Source organism: Pezoporus flaviventris, unplaced genomic scaffold (genome assembly GCF_033815535.1).
Source record: "Pezoporus flaviventris isolate CSIRO_AGI_PZ_B2104156 unplaced genomic scaffold, CSIRO_AGI_Pfla_v1 ptg000031l, whole genome shotgun sequence".
In the NCBI taxonomy this organism is placed as follows: domain Eukaryota; kingdom Metazoa; phylum Chordata; class Aves; order Psittaciformes; family Psittacidae; genus Pezoporus; species Pezoporus flaviventris.
Genome location: NW_026892579.1, coordinates 43797797 through 43815849, shown reverse-complemented (window position 1 = coordinate 43815849; position 18053 = coordinate 43797797). Strand labels below are relative to the sequence as shown.

At 36.7% G+C, this 18053-nt stretch overlaps 1 protein-coding gene across 9 annotated transcripts in view; it reads left to right on the top strand.

Moving 5' to 3' along the window:
- CYRIA (CYFIP related Rac1 interactor A) overlaps positions 1-18053 on the top strand; it is a 61448-nt gene that overhangs the window by 10962 nt on the left and 32433 nt on the right. For 5 of the 9 annotated variants that reach the window (XM_061460861.1, XM_061460853.1, XM_061460858.1 and 2 more), the window contains exons 2-3: positions 4281-4331; positions 6148-6219. The exons of 1 other annotated variant lie outside the window; for it this stretch is intronic. The gene's annotated coding sequence lies outside the window, so the exon portion shown is untranslated. The remainder of the gene's footprint in view (positions 1-4280; positions 4332-6147; positions 6220-18053) is intronic. 3 more of the 9 variants (XM_061460855.1, XM_061460859.1, XM_061460856.1) reach the window with 1 other exon arrangement.

Genomic DNA, 18053 nt, shown 5'->3' with positions numbered 1-18053 from the left:
AGCAGCTTGAAATGATAGAATAATTGAGTTTCATATTGTTTTCGTAAGAAAAGCCTCAGGAAATATACAGGTGTAATTAGCCATTTTGAAAGTACTAGTTTTTTAAAAAATATTTATAAAGAATTACCGGCTGTCATTTTGAATCAAAATGAATAAATTAAATGTAAGCAGATGGCATCTGCAGTGTCTTCAACCAGAGGATATATATCCTGGAGGTAGTGTAAAACCTATCCCTGTCCTAAGCTTTACCTTCTGTTAACTACAGGAGCAGTAGCAACCTGCTAGTGCAGACCTGAGTTGGCATTATATTTAGGTTTTCCCTGGGGAATCCCTGTCTCAAGAAGATGTTTCGCCCTCTTCTAATTGTCTGATTGCTTCCTGTGAAGAAGGTGCAAGTCTGGTTTTATATTTAGTCAAAACTATAGGGTATGGAGGGCAGTTGTGTGGGGTTTTTCCTTTTTTTTTTTTTAAGCAGGGTTAAAGCCATTGAATTTTAATGATTTAGCAGTGTGGTTCTAACAGACAAGTCATGAGTTGACTCCAGTCCATGGAGTGCTTCCATTTGTCTCTCACCTCTCTTCTGTAGATGAGGATGGTGTAGGTTGCCTGGTGAACTGGCCATGTATCCCCACACCTGAAAGCGGTCTGGCAATCAGAAATTTAGTTCCTGGTCCCTGTGCGGACAGTGATGGGCCAAATGCCATTCCTGGGCTGCAAATTCGTGTTGTGGTTTGTGGTGTGAGAGGAGAGAACTGAAGTTCTGATTGGGATGCTTTAAGGATGAACTGCCCTGAATTACCTGCCATTGACATCTCTTTCATCTTTCTGCATAATATTTAAATAGTACCAGCTTGGTAGCAAAGGCTTCAGTGAGTCTGTGCTTTTTCAGAACATACAATGTTGTGTTCTGCTGCTGCTCCTTTTTTATTTTTAATACTGAAAATACAGATTTCATTTTGGAATATATACTTTCTACTTTTTGGGTGAAGTACTTCTAAAACATGAAATAATGTTGTTGCCTAGGATTAGGATTCAGAGTCTTGCTTCTGACACACATTTCATCATACTTAACTCTTCTGTTTCGCCTTTGTACTGCAATATTATGTAGTCCATTCTGTAATGTGACTTCACTTAACTCTTGATTTGCAAGTAGAATTAATGTAGCATCTTTGCTATTTATGCTTTGTTGAACACTGATCATATAGCCTTAATTATTTCTTACACAGCAGGAAACTTTCAAAGTAGCAGCTGTCTTTTGCCTCAACTCAAATTGGTTGTGGACTACGACTGCTTAAATCCCGGGGTGGATAATAAGCTTTACTCCCAGCAGGTCCCCCAGACTACTACGCCAAGGTTACCCAACTGACTCTGTGTTTCATTCTATAAATGCATTTTAACTAGGGATAAGTTTCCTTTACGGGATGCTGCCAAAACAGTAAAAGAGAATTTTCTCTTTTGCATTAACATGTGGTGGTTGTCTTCCTTGTTGACATCCTTGCCTCAGAGCAGCGTCAAGCTTTTTGCTAAGATTTTCAGAGTGTCTGTTTATTTCTGTCTGTTTTTATCATACTGGTGTTTAAGAAATGATCGCTTGTAAATTCTCCTAAGGAGGACAGCAGCTGTTAATAACCATGTTTCTTACCCCATGTTTAGGTCAGAATATTATCATTATATCATTATTTATATCATATAATATATATGATATATCATAATATCAGTATTTAGGTGTTTTATAAACATAGTAAAATGTTGTCCTTCTTCATTCCCTCTGGCTATATCAATCTTGGACTGCTTATGTCAACCTGTAAGGGAACAGTTCTGTTTTAAAGACCTAGAACTGGAAATTTGAAGCTTTTTCAGTCAGAGTGGTTTATCCTTTCTCTCCCATGGCAGTTGCTTTCCTACTTGACAGAATTTATCTCAGTCCAAATGTCTTACCTCAGTGAACTTTGCAGCTTGTTCCACCCAGTTATTGCTTGAAGCAATAACTTCACAAGCACAAGAAGGAAGCACAAGTACTGCTTCCTGGCAGCTGTCCATAGTTGTCTTTTTTAATGCCATGTCACACCTATTCATCGTAGTAACTCTATGAATTGGACTGACATTTTTTTTGATTCTCCTCCCCATCCCACCGCAGCGGGAGTGAGTGAATGGCTGTATGGTACTTAGTTGCTGGCTGGGATTAAACCATGACAACATTCCATTTAAGATCAATTTTGTTCTAGACTGAAAGAAATTTGGATATCTCGGGTAAATTGTAAAAAAAGGTTAAAAAGCAGACTTCCAGGATGTAATGCGTATTTTGTTAAAAATTGAATTTCATGCTAGCTAGTACTTAAGTTGTGCTTAGGACAGCTATTCTGTATAATTCGCAAAGTTTTTGTAATTCCATGAACAGGAGATAACTCCTTGATAGTTGCTGGTTTCTTGTTTCCAAAATGTAGTTTTCCTCTATAAAAATGTGTTTTGACTTCTGAATTAACTGTGCTGTAGTCTGCTTTTCAGTCTGTAAGCTTTTTGTGAGTATATTTTGTACCTGTGTCATGTGAGAGCACTTATTGTCGCCAGCACTCTTAATTTTCTTGAAATAAGCCAAGTTATATAACAGAACAAACTGGTCTAACATTAAAATATGGAAATTATAAATATAGCTCAAGAAAACTCTCATTTACCTTTCCTTTGGTTTGTGTTCTCAAGATTTTTAATCAGCTCACTAGGTTTAGCTCTGATGAACATACAGTTCTTTTATGTTATTTCACTTCTTACAGCAATTTTTTATTCCATAGAGGTTTGTTTTTTTCTGTCCCACTTGATCAGTTTAAAGGTTTCTGGCAATTTTTTACCATAATTAAACTTTTAAGTCATGTTTTATAATTAATTAATTTTCCTGAAAAACATTTCTGTTCAAATACTTCTGTAGATGAATTTGAAGGGAACGAAATAGTTGTTCACTCTCAAATTATGAGTTTTGTGCATATTTCCATTTAATACTTACAGAAAGAAGCAGACATTTAGTACCTTTTTTCCCTCACTAAGGTCTTTTTACTTCTGTTTTCTTTCTTGTGGTAACGGGTTATGAATTCAGACTGAGTTGCCTGTGGCTTCAGTGACTAAAACCTTTCGCATTGTTGAACTCCTTCTGGGGTGGATCAAATAAATGGATCAGGTCATGGGTCAAATAAATACAGTTCCACAGGTATCTGCTTTGGTAAGAGGTATTTAATTGATTAATATATTTAAGGTATTTAGCTAACAAATAGTTTCCTCCCCTTTCTCAAACTGACGCAGGGTCTTTCTTCATGTTGTGACATTCCAAAGCCAGCTGATGTTATGTCAGCATAGTCTGTGCTAGACTTGCCCTTTCAAAGCTAAATTCCACCATTTTTATTTCTGACAATCATCTAAATTTCACAGTCCTCTTTCTTTGCTTGAATGTTTCTGTTTCTGTTCTTTCAGTTTCTTCTTCCCACCTGTAATCCTTCCTCAGAATTTTCATCCATTCTCTTCTACCACCTTCACTTTCATTCCTGCTAGTAAATCTGCTTTGGTTTCTGTTTAACATGAATCTTGTGGTTTTGCATAACCACTCTTTCCAGTTCACTTTTAATACACAAAGCTTGGAAAATACCTAATGCTTAGTAGCTTGGGAGTTAACACGGTCTGGTAAGTGGGATGCCCTCTTTGAAACTTTTTCAGGGATGCTCATTTAATTAGTGCTGGTGTTCTCAAGTCTCAAGCTTATCATTTTTGTTGTGTCAAGAGGGAAAGGGTCATGTTTTCATATGTCTTCAGTAAATGTTGTAGAAAACAATGGTATGTAGAGCTGGTTTTTGCAACCTGGCAGGGCTGGAGGGTCAGAAGTTGACTCTTACCACATCACCACTCTGTAGTAAATGGTGGTTTTCTGAGTTCCATGAGGTGCTTCCAGTCCTTTCTCTGTCCTAAGGTGTTCCTGCTTTGCGTGTTCTCTGATGCTCCCTTCCCAGCTTCTTTCCCATGTAAGCTGCATCACTCTCTGGAATCTAAGTGTTCCAAACATGCTGACAGTAGCTCACTATCCTGATGTGTTGTCCTATGAGTTTGCCAGCCTGTGTATTGTACTGTTGTACTGTGTACGTTTGGTTTGGGTGAAACACATGGAAGAAGATACCTTGCAGCAGTACTTGTTGCTTTAAAAAAAAAAAAAAGAAATTACTGTGTTTTGAAGACATTTAAGTAATTTTTGTGACTTGTAATTGAGTTTCATTAATAATGATTCTTTCAATTTTTAAAATCCACAGATTGCAGCCTCTCTCTAAGTATCGGGAAGGATCTGGATAATCTTCAGCCAGGTTAGAGTCAACTCTGTACTTTTCTGTCTCTCACAGAACAGCTGTCTAGCAGATTTGAATGTCATAAATGATAAATGAATACTCAGACTCCCTTGAACAGCATCCTGTTATGTAGCTTTACTGTTGCAGCTAACTGGTCCTTTCAAAATGCAATCTGGGCATTATAGTCTCATTTTGAGGTTTTTATTTGTTTGCTTTTGTTATTATAGAACAACAACTGAGAATTATTCTTGCCATTTACTTTTTTTCATTTACTCCACTGTTTGTTTTAAATCATTTTACTGTTATCGTTCTGGTCTGTGTAAACCCTTGGGACAGAATTGGCCTAGGCAGAGAATGGGACTTGTTCTAATGCCTTTTGTAGTCCTAATCTGTGGTTAGTTTTTTTTTGTTTTCTTTTCTTTTGGTTTGGTTGTTTGGGTTTTCTTAGACCTTCTACAGCCTTTTTTTTTTTTTCCCTTTTCCAAATCTTGACCAGATTCCCATTAAACTCTCTGAATATAAGTTCTAAGCGTCCTCTGTTGTTGCAAAAGTGGAGAGAATTTGCAGCTAGCAGCGAACTAAAACAAGGCTGAAAATAGACATTTTTCTTCTAGAGAAAGGGAGTTCCCTGACTTGACCAGCTATTAATTTGTACAAAGGTTTGTTTACCCAGAGGAGCTATTCCTAATTAGTTCCCTATGTGGGTGCTCTACTTGGGAAATTAGTGTTACATTCTGATTTAATTTAATATGCTTTTATAATGAATTGTTACAATTTGCAGCAAGGAATTTATTTTTAGGAGGTTAAAAAAAATCCTGCACTGCCCCACTTATAAGTTTCAAAAACTAATTGTTAGACAGTGATCAAGCACCCTTGCTATTTTGAAATTAAATGAATAAAAATCCATTGTTAGATTAGAGACAGGTTTTGTTCATAACTATAAATATACCTGCACAAACACAATCAACATGTTTTCCAAAGCCAAAGCTTAATTCAGCTGATTTATAGATCTGATGGCTTGACCTCTGCTTTGTTGTAGTTGTGAGGATAGTAAACCCCAGAGTTTTTGGGAAGAGTGTTTTTGGAGTTACATTAGCATTGAGGCTATGGTTGAAATGGAAGTGCACTTGTGAGCTTTTCTGTAGTGAATGTCTTAAACTGATTCCACATTTGTTCTAAGAGCAAATTTGCATCTCTAAGTTTTTTTTTTTATGTAAGAGTTGAAAAAGTAGTAAGAATAGCTGTCCCTGTAGATCCTTATGAAGGACTTGTGGTCCCCTTGTTTTCCTCTTAGCCTCCCTCTACCAACACTTGCAGGAAAAAAAATTGTCACTATTTAAACTGCATTCTTTATTTCAGTAGTTTCAAGATTGGAAAATTCATTTCTTCAAACCACTTTAACCTGATCTATTTCAACGTAAAGATTGTTTGAAATAAATACAGCTTTTGCAGTAAAATGCTAAATGCTTTGGAGTTGTATTCTTATTTTTGACCTTTCATTATTACTTCTTTTAATTCTCAGTATATGCATACCAGTGCCAGTATGCAGTACCAGTGCTGGTAACAGCTCACTATAAAACCCAAATTAAATTGAATATGTTCTGCAGAATTCTATAGGACAAAAATTAGTTTAAGGACCTGATCATTTCAACCCAGCAGCATTTTTGAGTGGTACTGCTGCAAAAATTTTTTGGATGTTACAAATTTCAGTTTGAAAAGAGTAATTTCTGATTTCCATGAATATTTCCTTTTTAAGAGAAAGTCTCATCTGAAAATAGGGAGAAGGGGAAAACACAGTGATTCCAAGTGTAATCTTGAATATTTTTCATGACAGACGGACGTTGAATGTTTAGCATCATTACTTCTTTGGATTTTTGAATGTGAATTGGAACAGCTGTATTTCTAGGTAAGACATAACCAAGTGGTCTTTTTAAGTATCCCCTTTCTTTTATATATGAATTGTGAGAAAGCTAGAGTGCAGTATGCTGGACCTTACTTTGTACAGAATATTTATCTGTTTGTGGAATGAATCCAGTGTTATTTGAGCTTTTAAATAGTAACAGTTTAATTGTCCTAAATTTTTATAGTCCCACAGGGAAACCACACCAGCAAGTCTGCTTTGTCTCTTTGTGTTTTTGATTTAATTTTATCATCAGGTGTGTAGTTGCTTGATTAGTGCAGTGCCAGAGTGGCAGTTCGGTTCTGTCTGCTCCTTCTCTTGCATCACCATCCTTCAGAGTGTGCTGGTTTAGGTATTTTGCTGCTGAAAATCTATGGGATTGCAAAGACTTCTCAGAGGAATAAATTTATGACAGTTTAGACCTCTGCATCAGCCACTGTGGACTCAAACATGTACTGGTGTCTATGCAAGAAAATCAGTGACAGTACTTGCAGCAACAAATTGTTTTAGTGGCTTTAAACTTCTTGCTTCTCTCTGCCCCGAGAAAAGGTCTCATACGTGAGGAAGACTATGAAAGGGTTGTGAACAGCTGCAGACTTCAGTATCTGAGAAGGAAGCAGAGGGTGATAGAGATGTGCTAAAAGGTATTGATCTGTAGGCATAATCACTGAAGATTACCATTTTCTTAGTGAAATAATAGAGGTCATGCTATTTTGGCTACTTCTGTTTACTGCATAGACTATAGGGAACAGAAGGGGGATCTCATTGTCACAGTTCACACGTAGCCAAGTCATGGTAAGCACTGTGCTGGGGCTCCGGGGCTACAACTTGCAGACACTAGTTCTGCTGGTTCTGACCCAAACCTGCTGCTGTTTGCCAGCGCTTTCTGGCCTGCTGGGAAATGTGAAGCAGACATGACATTTCAGCTGGGTGGGTGCAGCATGGAACACTTAAAATCTGAGAAGTAACGATATCTTACTTTACTGTTGGAAGTAAGGCTATGCAAAATGGTAGCTTCCATCCAGTGGTTTCTCATAGAGAAGGGAGCCATCGAGTATGGAGAGGACTCCTTAAGCTAACTCTACTTTGTCATAGAATCATAGAATGGTTAGAGTTGGAAGGGACTTTAAGGATCATCTAGTGCCAACCCCCTGTCACAGTCAGGGACACCTTTTACTAGACCAAGTTGCTCAAAGCCCCATCCAGCCTGGCCTTGAACACTTCTGGGGATGGGGCAGTAACAGTGAGTGCTGTTATTAATTCAGCTGCCATGAGAAGCCTCCAACCAGTGGTGCTGTGGCAAATGACCACAAAAACTTAATTTTTTTGCAGGTAAAACCAAGCCCAGCATGACAGCAGGCCAACTGTCAAAGCAGGTTTGCAGTAGCCAAGTGAGCCCAGGGATCTCAGTGGCAGTCTGTCAAAGTAAAGGTGTTTGCTAATCATGTGGATGCTTGTTCAGAAGAAATAAAACTGCCTGGGGAGGCGTTTGGAAGGTGCAGAGATTCATTAATTTAAGACCATAAGGGTTTCTGGTGAATGTGGAACCAACATAGTTGAAAGACGGTGATATTCCTGTTTTTCATTTCACTGGATGAGCAAACAAACCCAAGTCCAAGAGAGGAGGTGGATGTGAGGGGTGGAAGGAAAGACTTACTAAGATGAAAGGCTAAAGCCTTCAGTTTCTGCAGTATAGATTATTCTGTTTTACCTTGTAAAATAATGGAGTGATACTTGTAGGGACTGTATACTTAACCAGTGAAGCTGCTTTGTGTATTTTATTTTATATTTTTCTCTTTTAAAAGGCCTTCCAACCTTCTATTTTGTTACAATCATAAGGAATTTAAAATAGGAATTATGTATATGACACCTATTATATAAAGATAGCATTTCTACTAAAGTTTAAGGCCCATTCTACTTCTTAAATGAGGAGTGATCTTTCTGAACTGGAGAGAAGAGGATCTCAAAAATGTGTGCTCTTCATGGGCATATCCACTCTTGTAGGGGGGAGAAAGATGAACTGAAGGATGATTGTGGAGATAGGACAAGTAGAGTGGAAAGAATGAAAGTTAAAAATGGTAGGAGTGGATATTCTAACATGTCAGAGAAACAGGAAATTATAAGAAATTGAGTATGAACGGAGGAAATAGAGATTTATTAATTGTGGATTCCTTTAAATTTAACCTATACAAAGTTAATATTACCATAGTGGTGTTCACTGCTTTCATTAATTCAGTTCGTAGGAAGTAATTAACTGGTGGGAGCTAACACTGGTGGGAAATTTTTTTAGCATTCTTTTTCTTGTTAAATTTTTGAAGTCTGAAGTGTTTGCTGTTGGAGACCTTTGACTGATATTAAGACAAATTGTTTTTTTTCAAAATTAAACTCTTAGTTATGCCTTTAATGACCTTAAAGTTTGACTCTTTCAGAAGACTATGACAAAATGGGGACTGTAGAAGCATCTAAACAGGGGTTTTATTTCTGGAAGAAAAGGTTCTGGAAATCAAACCTTAATGTGGCAGTGACAGGCCAATAATAATTTCTAAATACTAACGCAGCAGAAGAAATTCTTTGTGCTCTTAGCTGTGAGCTGTTTGAACTGTGTTGAAAGTCTTACATGATGAGGTTTTTCATTTCTGTTGATGGAAAGAGAAAGATTAACTCTCATAGGCTGTGTTTAAAATGACCAGTATCCTTTACAACTGTTTTGAATAGTATGACATGAAATGTTATTTTAATTCTCCATAATTTGAATTTTCTTATTAGGTTAAATATATGTATAACTGTTCACAGAAATGGTTTGTGTGTACATATGCGTGTCTATGCTGTTCTATTAATGTTGTTTTTTAAATGACCTTAGGGGTCAGGAGAACAGAGAGAGTAAACTAGTTTTCGTTTTCAATTCCCTGTTTTCTAAGAATACATAGGAAAGATTCTTAATGAAATAATATGATAGCAGAAGTTGAAAGATGAACTGTGATGATACTTTTCAGGTCTTTGGGTGGCAAGCATTTTTTTTTAAATAGTAGCTGGATGACAAGTATTGGGCATAATTTTCTACTAAAGCCAGTGTGAGCTGCAAAGATGAAGTTAGCAGTGCAGAAACACTGAAGATTAAGCCTAATTCACAAAATTAAGTTGCATTCCTGGATTGATGCTTAGGTGCCAGAATTAATATCTAAACCTGAATCTATAGAGTGAATTTGCACTTCCCACGCTGTGTCCTTTAATATCACTGCAGACCATGATATCTAACTACTATTAACTTCTACTACTTCTTGTCTACCTTGATAAATTGAGGAGCACTGTGGTTGTGGAACTTCAGAATGCATTTCAGACATTTTTTTAGAAAATATTTGGAAGTTCACAAGAAACAAGATGTAATGTTTCATATCTGTTACTGTGCAGACTTTGAAAAATGTTCTTTTTTTTTATGTTCAGAGAATATCTTATACAGATGTGTTCTTTACTGTCATGAGGAATACCATGTAATGAGGAGTTTTCAATACAGGTTACTAGTTAATTCATTGCTAGGTATTGTACAGATTTATATTTCAGGGAGAAATGTGCAGAAAGATACTATAGTAACTATAGTTGGTTGCCTTGCATTGTTGGCCAGATGTGTTTTCCAAAGAACTGGGCACACTCATTCTGGAATTCAGCTTCAGGCTTGATTTTGGTCTGTAGTGGTAGACTGTGACTCAGAGCCTAAAATTAAAATGCTTTTCCTGAATTTTGCATTCTCAAAGGAGGATGGTTTCCCGGCAGGTGTTGATGCGACATTGCTAATTTAAGGCAGTGAAACTTACTGGAGTTCTTGAAATTAAGAGTATAGTTTTCCAGAGGTAGCAAAAGATGAGATTCTGTTGTCTTCTCCTGAAACATAGTTCTAATTTTCCACCAATAGTAAAAAGTAGGGTTTTCTGTTATATTTACATAGAATAGAACCATAGAATCAGCTATGTTGATTTAAGATAATCATGTCCAGCCTTTGTTCAAGGACTGCCAAATCCACCACTAAATGATGTCACTATTTTTTAAATAAAAAAAAACACTTTAAAAGATATTTTTGTGTCATGAAATTTTCTTTTTTTTTTTTTTTAACAAAGTTCACCTTCATTAACAGAACTTGCTGACTTCCTTCCTCAGCTGCAGTTCTTCCTACATTCAGAGGTCAGAGAAGAGCAGCATCAACAAGCCACACATCTGGCTGTCTCTCTTTCCAACTGGAACAAAGAAGCAATTTTTTTTTAATAGCTTTTTTTGAGTTAATTGTAAACAATTTGTTTTTGGAGTCGCTGACTTGCAGCAAATGTTTGTCGTAGGTGGATGTAGGGAAAAAGGGCTATGTCCTGATGCAATTCCCCTGTGGCCAGGAAGGGGAAAAAAAAAAAAAAAAAATCACTGAAGAAAAAAAGCCAGGAATGCCTTGATTGTTGTAGCATTAAAGCATGCTCAGAATTTTGAGTGCTTTATAGGACATTTCACAAGCTTATAATACATGATTTGATGAGACAGAGAAACAGAAGTAGTTGCTCATTTCATTTTTCTGTATTTTTGTATACAGTAATACTGATAATTGTCTTTTTCTGCTTCGTTTTCAGTAGTATGAACAAATTGACAGTGATAAATGACCAGAGAAAGCAATAGGAATGTTGGGGGAGTAAACTACTTTAAAATCAGAATTCTGTTCTAATACTTTTTTCTTGTATTTATACTGTTCCTAAATGCTTTTTTTCCCCCAGTAAACATTTCTCAAAAAACTATATTTACAGTTATTAATCCTTAAGTAATATTTTGAAAACTAATCCTTAAATAATTAGTGAAACGTAGTACTTACTTTCCCAATTATTGTATTTTTAAAAATACCCTCTAGCAATCGGTAGCATCAAGTTACCTAATCTATTAGAATTACTTTTATTGAAGTGCTGTATCTGAAGTAAAGTAGGCATCTGGTGTGACTTTTGTACTTTCATACTTGACAACAGGAAATACTGGAATTGTTGATGTACAGCACTTCTGAAACCCCAGCTACTTTCAGAATACCATATTATACTTTTCTGTGTCTGATTTGAGCTCATATTACTGCAATATTTTGATTGCTTTGTTCAGTAGGTCTGTCATAATAGTTTTATTTCTAACCTGACCATCATGCTGAATGCGAATGTCTTGATGTGAAAAGTAAATTGGTAGTGCTGATTTACTAATATATTTGACTGTTTGGAATGATGTCTAAATTTATGACAAACTTGAATAAAATGAATTGCCTGTAGGAGGCAAAATGCACTGTACTGTGATTACTTTTTGTCAGATGTAGGTGTTTGAGTTGATAATGCCACTTAGTGGATAACAGAATTAACTGCAGCCTTTTTGCAGAACGAGATCAGGTAGCAGACAGCTATCTTGATTTATATTGGAGTTTTCCTCTTGGCTAGAATATGGCCTCCTGGCTAGAAGATTCCTAAAAAGGAATCTTATGATAGCCAGTTCAGTTTCTGGATGAAGTGTATTAAAATGTAGGAATCATTTATTACAGAATTTTAAACTTCTTATAGGAAAACAGGGAGCTTGTATTTAATTTGATAGGAAAAGTTAACCATTTTGGTCCTCTTGCACTGGTTCTTTAGGTTAATGAAATTTAATTCGTAGGAAGGTGATAATTTTGGTGTTGAGGCAACGCTTTGGTTTAGCCCTTATAGTTGGAAGATTGGTGACTGGGCAAACTCTGAACTAGAACAAGCTGATTCTTCAGGAATTGAAGAGGACCTGATTGAAAGTAGTTACTGCCTTTTTTTGCATGGCAGTGTGAAGGGCATATACAAAATGGGATTATAGGACTGGCCTGGGTCCTTCTTTAGTTGGACTTTGTAGGCTTCGCATAGTTCTGCTTTGGAAAATCAGAGAGGTGAGATAGACACCAGGTATCTATTCCACCACTGTTATTTACAGTTATTACTTCCTGAATATATTCTATTTATAAAGTTTCTTGTTTGCTAGGTACTTTGGATGTTAGTATTTGATACCAAATTTATCTATATAAAAATTCAAACTTTTTGCCCGAGACCATAAATCTACATATATGTTCTTTAGATATGTACATGTATGTATTTTTTCTAATATCACTGTATTAAAAAAAAATCCATTCTGTCATAAGAGAATACTGTCATCCGCAGTTTACTTGCTTTTCTATGGAAGAGGTTTTCTGCACTGTTGAGACATATATTGATTTAGGTCTTTACATTCCTTTTCGAGCTTTAAACTGTGTTCTTTGAACTTTTTCCCCCCTAAGTAACTTCCCATTATGCCCTATCAACCCTCATAATCTTCAGTCACTAAGCATTTTTTTTCTTAATCTCTCAGGCTTTTCCGAAGTTTTCAGTTACGCTATTTTTGTTAGTAAAGTCAGTTGAATAAATTGCAATTAAAGTAATGATTGGCTCAGAGGAGAAGGAAGATGTAATTCAATTTCCAGGCCTGTCTCAGTGCAGAATTACAGGCTGATTGTATTAATGATGAAGACTGAAAGACAATACAAAGACATTTATTGGCTTAAGTAACAATATTTTTCAGATAGTCTTTATCTTCCATTTGTTTGACGTGGAATTGTGAATAATTGAGGATTATCCCATCCTCCAGGGAACTCGCATCATTTAAGTCATGAGCTAAGAGGAACCTGTGTTTTACAGCTGTTGTTAGTGCTGAAATCAAAATCACAGAGGCATTCTTCCTTTCTGTATGCTGTGCTGTTTTGCAACTGCTTATGTCTCTGGATAGCTAGAAGAGATGGCTTTGAGTTGGCAAACAGAAAGCTTTGGTTAAGTAGATTATTTAAATCTGGATTTTGTTAAAGTTTTAGTCTTGATCTTTTTTGTTTTTCCTGTAACAAGCAACTAGTTGTCAGTTTTTGCTTAAACATGCTCATTTGCAACTCTATGTATGCATGTGTTTGTACATATGTATATTTATGTGTTAGCATGTGTATTTTTTTAATACAAATCCAGTTTTTCAACAAGGTTCTGAAACATTTTTTAATTAACTATTTAGTTGAGAAATTTTATTAGAAACTATTGAATGTTGCCTTTACAAGGCTGTATTTTCTTTACAGGTGACTTAAGACCACCTGAAAGTGTGGATGGAGAATTAGTTGCACTTAAAATGCAATTAATTAGTTACAGTTAAAACAGGGTTCTTAGATCATTTTTTGCAAAAATAAAACTTAACTAAATTTTGCTCTAAACCTAGGTATAGTGTCTTTTCTGTAGTTTCTAGTTCTACAAGATACGATTTGCCTTTCAAATCAGGAGTATTCAACAAATGCAATAAGAAAATCTTGGATAGAACTACCTCCATTTTAATTTTTATATCCAGCAGATATAATCAGCTCCATTTTTGATTACAGATCGCTGGCATGTTAAAGTTAGCTTCTCTCATCCCATGTTAACCTGGTTTTTAGTGAGAGACTATAAAAGAAAAACCAGATTTTTTTTATCATCTTACTCTTCTTAACTCAAAAGAAATAATGCTAGTCAAAACTTCTTGAATAAGTGTAAATACACATGGCATTTCTGTTCAGAGGGAGAACATGGGACTGTTGCCAGGGCCTGGTGCAGCATGTGTTTGACACTGGGCTGGATGCCCTGATAAGAACACTCACCAGCTCTGGTTGTTCACTCTGCTAAGCCTGGTCACCCACGTGCTGTTCAGCATTCTGTTAGAAATGACAATTTTCCTAATTTTAGATGCAGACAGTTATGCCTGGAGAAGAGAAGGCTCCAGGGAGACCTTAGAGCAGCTTCCAGAGGGGTACAAGAAATCTGGAGGGGGACCTTTTACAAGGGTCTGTAGGAATAGGACAAAGGGGGGGGGGGGGGGTGTTAAACTTAAAGAGTAGATTTATATTAGATATTAGGAAGAAATTCTTTAAGGGTGGTTGAGGTATTGGCACAGGTTGCCCAGAGAAGTTGTGGCCCCACCATCCTGGCAGTGTTCAAGGCCAGGCTGGATGGGGCTTTGAGCAGTGTGGTCAAGTGGAAGGTGTCCCTGACTGTGGTAGGGGTGTGTTGGAACTAGGTGCACTTTAACATCCCTTCCAACCCAAGCCATTCTGTGATTGTATGATAAATTCTGAGTTTCAGTAGGAGGAAAGAGAAAGCAGTGTAACTTCTTTAATGTTGGTACTTGTTCTGAAATGTGCCTATGAAAATACTACCTAGATTAGTTTGGCTTTAGTTTTAAAAGTGTGGAGTCATCCCCTGACATCAGAGCTGCAGCCCCTGCAAAAATTCAGTCTGAATGCAAAAATTCGCCTGCAGGCATAGGTTAGAACTGATGAACGACTACTGGTAGTCTGAACTAATGACTGGATCTAGCCGTGGCCTTTTACTTGGGCACACGGGTAGTAAGGTGTTTCTATGTGAAGCGTTGAGTTTTCCGTGCGTGGAGTCAGAACCCCTGGAGTGGTCTCTGGGGCGCGGTGCGGGGCCGGAGCAGCAGGGGGCAGCAGAGCACACGCAGGCTCTGCACAGGGCACTGCAATAGGAGGACTGGCTTCCAGGAGCCATTAATTACTGCGGAGCCCGGCAGGGTCAGCGTGTTACTGTAATCTTCGGTTACACCTACAAGAAATCGAATTTTTAATGACAATGACAGTTTAAATTCAGCACTATCAGCAGTGCTCCTTCCTTATTTGTCCTATTGGTCTGCAAATAGCAGACTTGTTAATACACCCCCGCCAAAAAAAGTCGGAGTGGTTTTTAGCAGCTCATCTCAGGGCACAAAAGCTTGTTTGGCATTCTGTGTAAGTACACCACGTTGTTTGTAAATAGATTTACTAGAGAATGTGCTTCTTATAGTGTTAGGCACACTGCAAAAACGAAGAATCTCCTTGTTTACATCATTAAGAGGGCTAATGGGCTTGTCTGTCAACCAAATGCAATTTTCAGGACAGGCTATTATGCTGAAAAATGCCATGGACCAAGTCTGCCCCTGTACATGTTAATAAATTCAGTGTTTAATGTGAAAGAATAGGAATTAATAAAACAATACCAGAAGGGATTTAAAAAATGACAAAAAGCTAATTAAGAAAAAAGGAGGGGTTTCATTAGAATTTACACTTTCGGTAACTCCTGCATAATTACAGATTAGTGTTTTGGAGAAAATCTGGTTTTGCTCATTATTCAGTTCCCTCATCACTTTAACTGTGAGAGCAATCTTTGAAAGATTCTGGAGTTCAGCAACTTTCTGACCTGCCTTGTGGTAAATTACTGTCCACTGTAATGATTAAATTTTTTTCTTCTCTCAGTCTTTCTGCTTACCAGTCCATCTGCATTACTGGATTGATTTGTTTTGTTCCTTGAGTGGACTATTTCACATTTGTATTTACTGAATTTCTTCTGGATAGCATTTCTAGTACACCAAAGTGATTTTGCGTTATGATCTTGTTTTCCAGAATATTTATTTCCCTTCTATCTTGGTGCGTATTTCAATTAGTGACAGAGAAGAAGAAAATACATTTTAAAAGTATTGAACAAAATCAGATCTATACCCCAGATACCAGATACTGTTTGAAAATACATGCTCTTTTTTTTTGCCATGAAAGTGCTGATAACTTTCAGATTTTCAGTGCAGCAGGAAATTTATGGTATTAAATAACATTTCCTCTTTTCTTATTTCCAGCAGATTGACAAGTTTTCCATCTTTATATATTTCTTCCTTCAATTCTTCTATGCTTATACAGGCATATTGATTTCTAAGTCTCTATTTTGTCCATTTGAATAGCATGCTGTGTATTTTCTTAACTTTTGAGTTTCCTGTGCTCCCTTATCCCTTAAAGCAACTTTCTAAAAGACCTTTTCTTTCAGATACCTGAGATTACTGGAATTGCTTTTTGGAAGTCATGGTCTTTTAGTGTGCTGGTTTCTCCTTGTTTAGTAACTTAAGCGGGTTGTAATTATTTTTTCCTGTATTTTCATCATCATACTCAGTTCTTCCCATATCAGACAAGTCTAAAATAGCTTTCCTCTACTTCTGTGTTCTAGAAAGAACATTTGTCCAGGAGCTTGTGCAGATACATGGTTAAATAGCCCTCCTGAAGCTTCTTGCGCAATTGTTACTGAGATGGCTCCACCTTTTTTACCATGTTCTTGGGATTAGGCGGTCTCTCAAATTGCTGTCTTGGGGTGGTACCTGTTCTTTCATCATGTACCCTCACCCAGAGACACATAGGAAGTTTTTCCTTTTCCTGAAATTTTAAATAAACACCTAAGAAAACAAAACTCTCCTCCTGTCTGTTCACAGTGGTTTTCAGAATATTTTTTTTTCATGTGAAACTCTTGCTGTTTCCATAAACAACATTGTAACACAAAGTGGTCAGCAGTTTTAATATTCTGTGTAATGAGGTAAGCAAAGACCATTATCATACAAATGAAAGTGCTTTAAACTGATAGCAACTAATCCCTGAAAAAGGCCCCCATTTCATCTTCCTCAAATCTTGAGCTGTTGATACATAGTCAGCCACAGCTATGTTAATTCTAGTAATGTCAGTATGTTTCTTTGATCAGAATTGTCTCCTAAGTATTGTAAATTATTGTTTGATTTCTCTCCCCTTTTCCAGAAAAGAATACTTGTAAAGACTGCTTCAGGTCCATATTTTATAGATTATTACCATTTAAACCAGAAAATCAGATCTAGACGGCAGAATGCGTTGTGTCCTACATACTGACACATTCAGATCAGATCACTAGCAAATATGCAATAAAAAATCCAGTCACTGTAGGACTTGTCTGGCTTGTCTGATATTAGATGTACTGTTTTACCATTTATATATTAAAAAGAGAAGTAAAATAGATAAAGAACAAAGTTAACATGCAAAGACTTATTCCTGTTATCAAATGGCACAAGAAATAACTTGAAAATAAATTCACTTGGAGGAATATCTTCCCCATAGTTGCACAAAGAACTAGAACATGATAGTTTTCATCTTGGCTTCTTGGACACTTGCACTGGCTTTTCTGGGAGTATAGTACAAAATATTCTGTGTAGCGTAGTCAGAAGGCTGAATAATTGGCAGTGATTAATAGGCAGAATGAACCAGCAATATTTTTCCCTGTTTCTGATTTTTCAACTGAGAGCCCCATTTCTGATTCTGTATCTGAGAATGTTTATGATCTAGAATAAGATTTTTCACTCATTATATTCACAAACGTTGAAACCAGGTACCTTCTCAAATGCCAAAAAGCTTAGTTTTTGAAAAACGGAGTTAATCTCCTTTTTCACTGTGATTTTGGTGAGAGAAGATAAGGATGAGGAAACTTCAAGAGGAAGATGATGATGTGGCTGCTCTTCTCTTAGAAGAGTTCAGAAGAACTGGGTCAAACTCCACCTGAAAAAAAAAAAAACAACTAAACCCAAAACAAACAATGTTTCTGGTTTGAAGGAAGAAGCACTTAAACTAGCCAGGCCTGTTCTGTTCCTGTTAAATGTGTATCTGTCTCCTCTGTATCAGTTTGGTAAACATGAGTATCCTGCTTTGGTTACCTAACAGCATCGATTGATAGGTGCTTCATGCACTGTGTATAGGGAAGTTGTGTCCCTGTTTTGTGTACAAGCATTTGTGCATGCAATGCCATATTCAGTCAACATTACTGTGCACTTGGGTGGAAGGATCAAAGTGCAGCAGTGTTTTCTCAATTTCAAATATAATTATATTGTAATTACTTAATTGGCTTCCATTCTACATTTTTTTGTAGGCATTTTTAATTTATTATGACCTATGAATTGGAATCCAGATATTTTGTTTGCCTGGTTTTCATCCTTTCATGATGGCTTTTCTGAGTTACGCA